General features: G+C 43.3%; 1 long non-coding RNA gene across 1 annotated transcript; it reads right to left on the bottom strand.

The window, feature by feature from the left end:
* Positions 1–2517: 2517 nt before the first annotated feature.
* On the bottom strand, positions 2518–9017 carry LOC106819199. Its single transcript, XR_001395374.1, has 2 exons — positions 8111–9017; positions 2518–2599 (listed from the first exon to the last, which is right to left on the bottom strand). It is a non-coding gene; the product is annotated as an uncharacterized LOC106819199 (long non-coding RNA).
* Positions 9018–9252: the final 235 nt, after the last annotated feature.

The following is a 9252-nucleotide window of genomic DNA, read 5'->3' as shown; positions in this document are numbered from 1 at the left end:
AATGTGTATCTACACAACGCATTAAAGAAACAGGGTTGGAGTGATCATTTCGGACAAAAACCCATGCACCCACACCTACTGTAGTGAACTCTCGCCTCAGAGGATACAGAAATTGCTGAGACCACACTGCCAAAATGGCATAAGCACTGAGACCTTAGATCCTAAAGGAGCGGACAGAAGGGCCATAATCATGGAACGTGCCTACAGGTGGAATCCGAGGGTTGTTTTCCTCTGCTATGACGATCACTGCAGTACTAAGATAAAATTGGTATCAGAGGGTCTGAAGGTGTCCCGATCCTCTACAGGGCCTATAAGGTTCAGCATCGATGTGAATGATGAATCTTACTCAGATCATTTCTTGGAAAGGAAGGCTGCTCATCACGTGTTCAAACTGCCGGACTACTGACGCATCTCGATTCTTTCGAACTGCAACTTGGACACAGAGAGGAAAACAATTGAGCTAAGCAGACATGCGTTTTGTCTGTCTAAATCAGCTTGGTCGCTGTCCCTGAATAATTACTTCTTATGCCGTTTTAAGTTCAGAATGATAGGCCTGCTCTCAGTCAGTGCTCTAACGGTGGGATTTTATACTGCAGGTGATATAATAAGTTTTATATTGGCTATGGCGGTCTGCCTGCCATTAGTGCCTGTGCTGCTTTTATTAATAAAGCTTAATAAACTATCCTGCTGTCCGAGGTGTGGTAACAGGTACTTCTGGAGGCACAGCTGCTCAGCGCTATGTTCCAACTGCACGATGAAAGCCATGACCCCAGACCACTATGTTGTCTGTACCAATGGTGGTAGGAAGGTCTCAGGATGCAAGCTGCTTTTCTTCAGATATAAAACTCTCGTTAGATACACAAGCTCTCTCATTTATTCTCTGGTAAAGATCACTAAGAGACTACTAAGCCTTTCCATCGTTATAGCTTCTTTTGATCATCATCTTTCTTTTGATAACTGCTCAGATTGATGCCAAGACAATCAAGCATGATGACTCTCTGTTTGCCAAAGAGCACTTGGATACATTAGGATTCGAGGAATATAATACCCGGTTGCCTCCTAATATGGCAAGGAATGCAGTGCAGATCATAGCTGAAACAGGCAACTGTGATAGAGGAGAAATACTATCTCGACAAAACTGCCTGCCGTATCACTTTCAGCAGCAGGGTTCACCTTGACACAAAAGAATGGCCGAGCAGACAACCTGGACATAATAATACTTAACACTCGTATAGCTGGATTCAGAGTCTTTTTATATACTACATGTGCTACTGGAGTTGTTATAAGGACAGGTGATACTTGTACTGACGACTGCTCTACCTGCAAGGAACTCATAACGAACCCAGAAGACAATGCTAACGTTATTAGTGATCCTAGCCTGACATGCCAAACTAGCAGACCAGGCACATCAAGCTGGAATTGCGACGGCCCAGGATGCATATCAATGAATAGAGGGTGTACCTGTGCTTAATTATTGTTACCACCAAATGAAAAGACCATGCACTGAAGTGTTTGAGATCATAGATGAAAAAGTGGAGGCTCAAGTGTGTTTCAGGTTCCAAGGTCAGTCAACTTGTAAATGGCTACAATCTTATAAAGGGTCAGCTGACGTCTCCAACAGGGTGTTACTGGACGAGGCACCAGAGACTAAAATCAGGTCTAAACTTTATGCTCAAACAGGCAGTGTCATCAAAACCGGGGCTATTAATAAGAGGGGCAAATTTTCCAAACAATTTGGCAGCATCCAATTTTATGACCGAAGGGACACTCTGGGGCCCGACGCAGTGGGCACCTGGGGCCTGACGCAGTGGGCACCTGTGTTTGTGAGTTACAGGAACATTATAAATGCATTTTTGCTGCACATAGATGGGTTGAAATAGATCACTGTTGTCTTGACTCTTATGGATTTCTCAAAAACCTTGGCGACTTTAAAGGAATTTCCCCTATCCCTCATGGTGTTGAAAAAGAAGGTAGCTTGGTTGGGAATGCGGATATCTTATTAACATTGGAAGATGTTATTGTTACTAAGAGAATAACTGAGCTGGAGGTGTCAGAGGTTGTAATTACAGGTTGTTCAGGATGTTTCAACTGCCCTGAAAACACTATTGTTGAGACGGTTGTTTATTCAAGTCTGCTGACCAAGAGATAACAACACAGGCAAATAACTACAACAATTCCAGAAGACAAAGGGAATATTGCAAAATGTATATATGTGTTAATTAGTTTTCGTCATTGTAAATAACAAAATAAATAGCAGTTGTCGAAGATGAATTCGTCACTGCTATTAAACACGTGTTGCGGCCAGTGGCCAGACCCTCGTGTAGCTTAGTCACCCAATATAACTATGATTGGCCTAAAGCACACATTCATTATTGGATCTATATTTGCCAATTAATCCAATGGTGTCAAAAGTTTAGATTAGATTATATCTATTGAATTTATAGTTATTTTAATACTGTGTTCGGGTGTATTAGCACCCAAAGACCAATTTCCACCTTCGACGAACCTTTGCCTTTCTTTCGCATCCTATGCTTCCTCAGACGGTTGCCTTGCAAAGGTCGACCGTTACGTTTCAGGCCCACAAACCACTTCCGGTCACCTTTGNCAATATATACCATGACTAGTTGTTTAATTTAGATTCAACACCGCACTGTTAAAATGTACAAGTGGTCGCGTCTGGCGTCGAAGGAGCATTTTTCGATTTCTGCTCGTGCAGCAGTTTATATAGGCGTCGCCACGCGCGCGGTGCATGCTCAGCCACGTGCCGCATGCGCCAACCACCGCGTCCGTCTCATCCGCGTTCGGTTGGCTTCCGCTCGGCTTCACCACCTTTGCTCTGGATGGTGGCGGCACCTAACGGGAAAGACCCGCTATTCTGTGCCACTACCCTCCAGGAGGTGGCGCCGTCTATTCGCAGGAATGCGTCACACGCGCTCAACATGGCCGCCGCTTTCGGCGTTGATGGAATTCACGCCTGATTAGCGGCAACTAAGCCACTTGGACTAGATTACATGGATGACTGATCAGCTAGTGTCAGTCCGCATTATCGTCATAACATAGACAATGCCTTAGCCCTATGTTAACATTAACGTTTTGCAGTCACCGCACGATCACGCCAGCTAATTAGGATCCCCCTCGGTTAATCCTTATCAGCCAGCACCCCATTATCGCGACACGCGGCAGCCATCTTAACTGCGGCCGCGTGCGGCTGTATTGATTGCCTCTGGTTGCCAGGGGCAACGCTGTTCAATCAATACCTCCGTGTCGCAATCGCGAGGCGATCGCGTCGTGTCGGGGAGGGGGGGAGTCTTGTAACAGGGTCGTTACAATCAAAGAGAGCGACTCGAGATGGCGCCAGCTAGGCTGGGAATCGCAGTCATGAATCTCCGGAGTGTGACAGGCGGCCGCACATGGGCTGACCTATAGATAACGGTGCTGACCGATAGATGGCCGTGTTGACACCATGGTCCGAATTAGCCGTGGCATCGCGCCAAGTGCGCACCACGCATCCCGCAACCATATTAGGTAGCGGGAGATAGCGGTAGGAATCCGCACTCTGCCGTATTCGGGAGGGCCGGTTGGTCAGAGTTGGGAGCTAAAAGAGATCTGTGACGTAAGGGGAGAAACGCGATCGCGAGACCGGGGCGCACCGTATAAAAGAGGAAGCGGCCGACTGCTCGGGGCTTGTTGTGACGAGACGTAGTCTGAGAAAGGTGTAAGTTGCGTGATACGGTTACTATGCACTGTAATGCTTTTCTATTCGTTAGCGCACTGACTTTATGTATTGTATTAGAGATATAGATATAAAACACTAGTGAACGTGTCTTCTCTTATCTCTCTCTGTAGTCTATTAGTCTGTAGTCAAACACATATCGCAGCCGCCACAACTTTTTTCCTGTTTTTGCGCACTGCGAAAAAACGGCGATGGACATGGCTCCCTTTCTTGGATTGTTGGGCCAATGCTGGCTCCCTTTCTTGGATTGCTGGCTCCCTTTCTTGGACTTTCCCAACTTGGGACCTCTGCCAGACCCACATGTAGCTTAGTCACTCAATATAACTACGATTGGCCTAAAGCACACATTCATTATTGGATCTATATTTGCCAATAGTCCAATGGTGTCAAAAGTTGAGATTAGATTATATCTATTGAATTTATAGTTATTTCAATACTGTGTTCGGGTGTATTAGCACCCAAAGACCAAATATGTATATACTTTCGATATAATTTTACAAAGCATGCACACCATCCTGGAAGATTCCCAGGCGGTGCATATTGTCATGCGTGTCCTTTATCTCAATCGCGCAGCGTATAATGCTCCGCGAATATATTAATGTTACACTGACAAAGTAACGAATAACAAATGTTTAGGCTTAAGCTTAATTAAGATGGTCTAGGCCCATTAGCCCAGTCGTCAATGTGCAATTAGTGGGATGGCTTACATTCGTCAGTATAGTGCACAGCACCACCAGCTGTCTGGGATGGCTGAGAGTTCTGACACATAACAGTCTCAGTTCTCCTAGAGCACTAACCAATACCACCCCTGTGTTCATACTCTATACCCATACTCTATCCCACGATTGTCCAAGTTATGCCAAGGTTGAGTTAGATGTCCTTATGCAAACTAATAAAGAAATAACCCTAGTGTACAACCATTTTATCGCTCCTGCATTGCATAATCAATCATGCACTCTTATCTATTGTGGAGAGTCTTGGTAATTGCAAAATAACCTCAATCGTTTCGAATTAGTGGAGAGACCTTTGTGCGAGAGGTACAAAACCTGTTCACATCCTTGTCCAAATTCTTAATTGTAACCGTTGTGTAACCAGACTCCATTGGCATTGGTGCCGTGGAAAGTAGCATCTGCACCATCGCTTCTTTGCCTGGTAGGAATAGAGGCAAAGTTTTCCTCAAGACTGCGCTAGCTAGTCTTCTTTTAGCACTTTTATAGGAGTGCGGTGTGATCATCCGATCTGAAGCACAGGACTCAGCTTTCCCTTGAGCTCACGTGCTAAAAATGTTTAAATTTCTGCTGTAGAATTTTTCCTTAGTTTGGGTATTCCTTGACAGCAACATTTTCCCCCAGAGCTTCAGAGAACACGTTGTGATTCCCGGTACAAATGTCTCCAAATCCATTTACTGTTACCTTGTAGGTGGAATGTCTGACCACACAACTAAGGGTAGATTTCTGGCTCTTGGAGTCATGCGCATATCAGGATATGGACTGACGTTAGTTGGACTACTCATTCAGGTGGGTGATGTGTTGCGAGTCAACCCGGTTAGCTTGTTATTGGAGCTGCGTCACGAGAAGTTACAAGAGTCCACAATGAGAATATACACAATTCTCGAAATGTTGAGGACAAAAGGAAGAGGCGTTCCAAGAGTTATCATACTATTAGGAAAAATGATAGATCCTCAGTACTTTACTGGACTATCCCTGAACAAAAATGGTCTCTATGGACTCATTCTATCAAACATCCTGGAAAAGGCAGGACAAACCAGCATCAAGAACCATGGTATAGGTTATACAGAAATATGGGAATTTTATAATAACCGAATTTAGTAAGCGTACGGGGCAAGCCTTTGTGTAAACGCGGATCACCGACGCGCAGCTGACCCCGTACGTTCCAGCCAATGAGAGAGTGACCCATGCAGCGTGACCAATGGGAGAGGACGCCGTATATAACCTTTGTACATGCAGCACGGCTCGCTCTCATTCTACTCTACTATTTGCTATCACCAGACAGACGTGTCTCATTTTACTGTGCTCCAGCGCATTCATCTCACTTTGATATGTAAGTTATTTGCTATAAAGTGAGTGATAAGACAACACCTAGATTAATATCATACTTTAGTTGTAGAGCTAGAATAGTAGACTGGATGGTGGTTGGAGCTTTCACTACTTATCACTATAAAAAAGAAAAAACGTTTAAACACACAACTAGTGGGACACCACTCGTTGATATAAGGGGATAAGATAAGAAAAGCGTGGGAAAAATGGCTAGAATTTGTAGAAGTATCTGCTGCAATGGGCGATGCTTCTAAGTGGGACCATTCACTATATCCAGATCTCTTTGGGCTAGAGTGTGTATTTTTTGTAGTTTCTATGACTCTAGTTGCTGGCCCGTTATTAAAAATATTTATGAACATGTTACGTGGCCTATTTGTTTCACAAGATTAGGGTTTGCCTACGCACCTATGTGACACCGTATGTCAGGATGGATACTAACATGGATGAATTCATTCATGAACGCCATGCTGCACGAGTGGGCATGGAAGAAGACTTTGAAAATAAGTATGACGGACGATTTGAACAAACATTTAACCTTGATGGTAGATGGTGATGATAACGTGCATATTGGAAAAAGATCAGTTGTCAATACGCAAAATATGCAAATGGTGTTATGCCCGTCTTAACATTACAATTAGATCCAAGGAGCGTACAGGCTACAGAATTACTTCAGACATTACAGATGTGGACTATTTGTCTCATTACCTGTAGCTATTAAATGTTTAGAATGTTAGGTCCTTGCCACCAATACCTGGAAAGAAAGCAATACTTGGATCGTATCATTTTTTAAAGATGTTGCCAGTCAGACCTATTTCTGAAATAATAGGAGAAATGGTTTATACTACAAAAAATTCAACTACATTAAACACACCATTAATCTCTAGAAATAAAATGTCAGGCATTGAACCCAGCGCAGTAGGAAAACAAGGATTGAAAATAGAATCTTCTAAAGTCTCATCATATCTGCTACTTTATCCGCACATCCCTTGCATTCGAGCGCTATGTTTGGGTATCCTGTCCACAATAGGTTTTTATGCTGATGGAAAAACATGGCATGACTATAAAACAAAAATGAAATTGGGTGAAAATACATGTGAATACTGGGAGAGGACACGGTATATAACCTTTGTACACGCAGCACGGCGGCGCTCTCAGTCTGCTCTACTATTTGCAATCAAACCTACATACGTGTCATTCTTACTGTTGCTGCCACCGCTATCCACATCACCGTTCGATATGTAAGTTAACATAGTACATAGTACCACTAGCTGCCTAGGCTGCTGACTAGACTAAGAATGCGTCTTAGTCTATAAGTATAACGATGCACATGCGACGTATTTTGTCACCATGTATCTAACAAACACGTGTTGTAACACGCAGGACTGTGTGCACCACTCTATGTACATTGTACGTTTTACGATAATGTCAATATATGTTTCACGATATAACACCACGGTATGTTTCAGGATATAACTTTAATGTATAGGCACGAGATAACGTCAATATATGTTGCACAATGTATTACACAGTATGTTTCACGTATGTTCATGTACCATGTCCATGTCCAGCAACATGTCCACCATTATAGTACCAGTCATGACGTACTAACGCACATGTTTTAAAATAAATGCGATCAAGCTGGGGGACAAAATTGTTATTAGGCAATTTCAGAGATCGATGTATGCGTATATAATCGTATATTGCGTGTTTTTTGTGTGTGTGTACGTAAATGCCGTACATTAAACCAAACAATAAATTACAATATGAACAAATTATAAACTTCGGCACCACCAGAAATCGCCCAGGTGCTGAAGTGCAACATTCCGGGTCACATGAACTTCACGCGATACCTCGCAAATATTGCTGACGAGGCCACGTGGGTCAATGGTGACTACACGAAGTTTAGCCTACTGCAGTAGCAAAGGGCGTTAGTCTAGCATTCTGTACGAAAAAGCAGAGGCGTTCCTCGTGTGAGACGGCAAACATTTCTTAGTGTCTTTGACCACGTTTGCGACGATGACGTCCTTGCTGACGTCTGCAGTAACATAACATTTTCTCCCATGCGCTCGCACCTATCATCTGTCTCTCAACCGCTGGTTGATTTTGGTATATTGTTCCTTCATATATGCTATGGAGTCTTGCTCCTGCACGCTGTTCTCCTTCGTTCCGAAGAAAATAGGCAGGAACCAGGCGTTGCGCGGAACGACTTGCTCCATCTTCGACAAACCTTTGCCTTTCTTTCGCATCCTATGCTTCCTTAGACAGTTTCCATGCAAAGGTCGACCGTTACGTTTCAGGCCCACAAACCACTTCCGGTCACCTTTGTGTCTCTTCGGACATTTCTGCATTTTGCCTTTAGTCCGTGGCCACTTACAGGAGTAATAAACGGAGTAGTACGAATGGTTGTTCTCAAAACTAACTCTCGACACACGAGTTCATATACGACCATTGGAATCTATATTGCTCCTTCGTTGTAGAGCACGCTATTGAAATCGTGCGGATATCTTTTGACTATTCTACGAAGAACATCCCTGCAGCAATGAACACATCATATCTTAAGCTTGGGGAAGCCCGACAAGCGTTCTTAGAAGAAGTTCGCAAAGATCTAACTACACCGCAACTGAAACCTGTGGTACATTCCTCCTTCCCCAAATCCTACAAGAACTTCAAGGACAGTCTAGAGGGGCACCCAGAAAAGATTCGCACAATCGTTGCTCCCGACATGTTCAGTTTAGTGTGCGACGGTTGCTTATTCAAGTCTGCTGACCAAGAGATAACAACGCAGGCAAATAACTACAACAATTCCAGAAGAGAAAGGGAATATTGCAAAATGTATATATGTGTTAATTAGTTTTAGTCGTTGTAAATAACAAAATAAATAGCAGTTGTCGAAGATGAATTCGTCACTGCTATTAAACACGTGTTGCGGCCAGTGGCCAGACCCTCGTGTAGCTTAGTCACCCAATATAACTATGATTGGCCTAAAGCACACATTCATTATTGGATCTATATTTGCCAATTAATCCAATGGTGTCAAAAGTTTAGATTAGATTATATCTATTGAATTTATAGTTATTTTAATACTGTGTTCGGGTGTATTAGCACCCAAAGACCAAATATGTATATACTTTTGATATAATTTTACAAAGCATGCACACCATCCTGAAAGATTTCCAGGCGGTGCATATTGTTATGCGTGTCCTTTATCTCAATCGCGCAGCGTATAATGCTCCACAAATATATTAATGTTACACTGACAAAGTAACGAATAACAAATGTTTAGGCTTAAGATTAATTAAGAGGGTCTAGGCCCATTAGCCCAGTAGTCTATGTGCATTTAGTGGGATGGCTTACATTCGTCAGTATAGTGCACAGCACCACCAGCTGTCTGGGATGGCTGAGAGCTCTGACACTTAACAGTCTCAGTTCTCCTAGAGCACTAACCAATACCATCCCTTTGTT

This window comes from Priapulus caudatus, unplaced genomic scaffold, assembly GCF_000485595.1.
Source record: "Priapulus caudatus unplaced genomic scaffold, Priapulus_caudatus-5.0.1 Scaffold2966, whole genome shotgun sequence".
Classification (NCBI taxonomy): Eukaryota; Metazoa; Priapulida; class Priapulimorpha; order Priapulimorphida; family Priapulidae; genus Priapulus; species Priapulus caudatus.
Note: the sequence above shows the minus strand (reverse complement) of the source record. Positions and strands in the feature narration are given on the sequence as shown.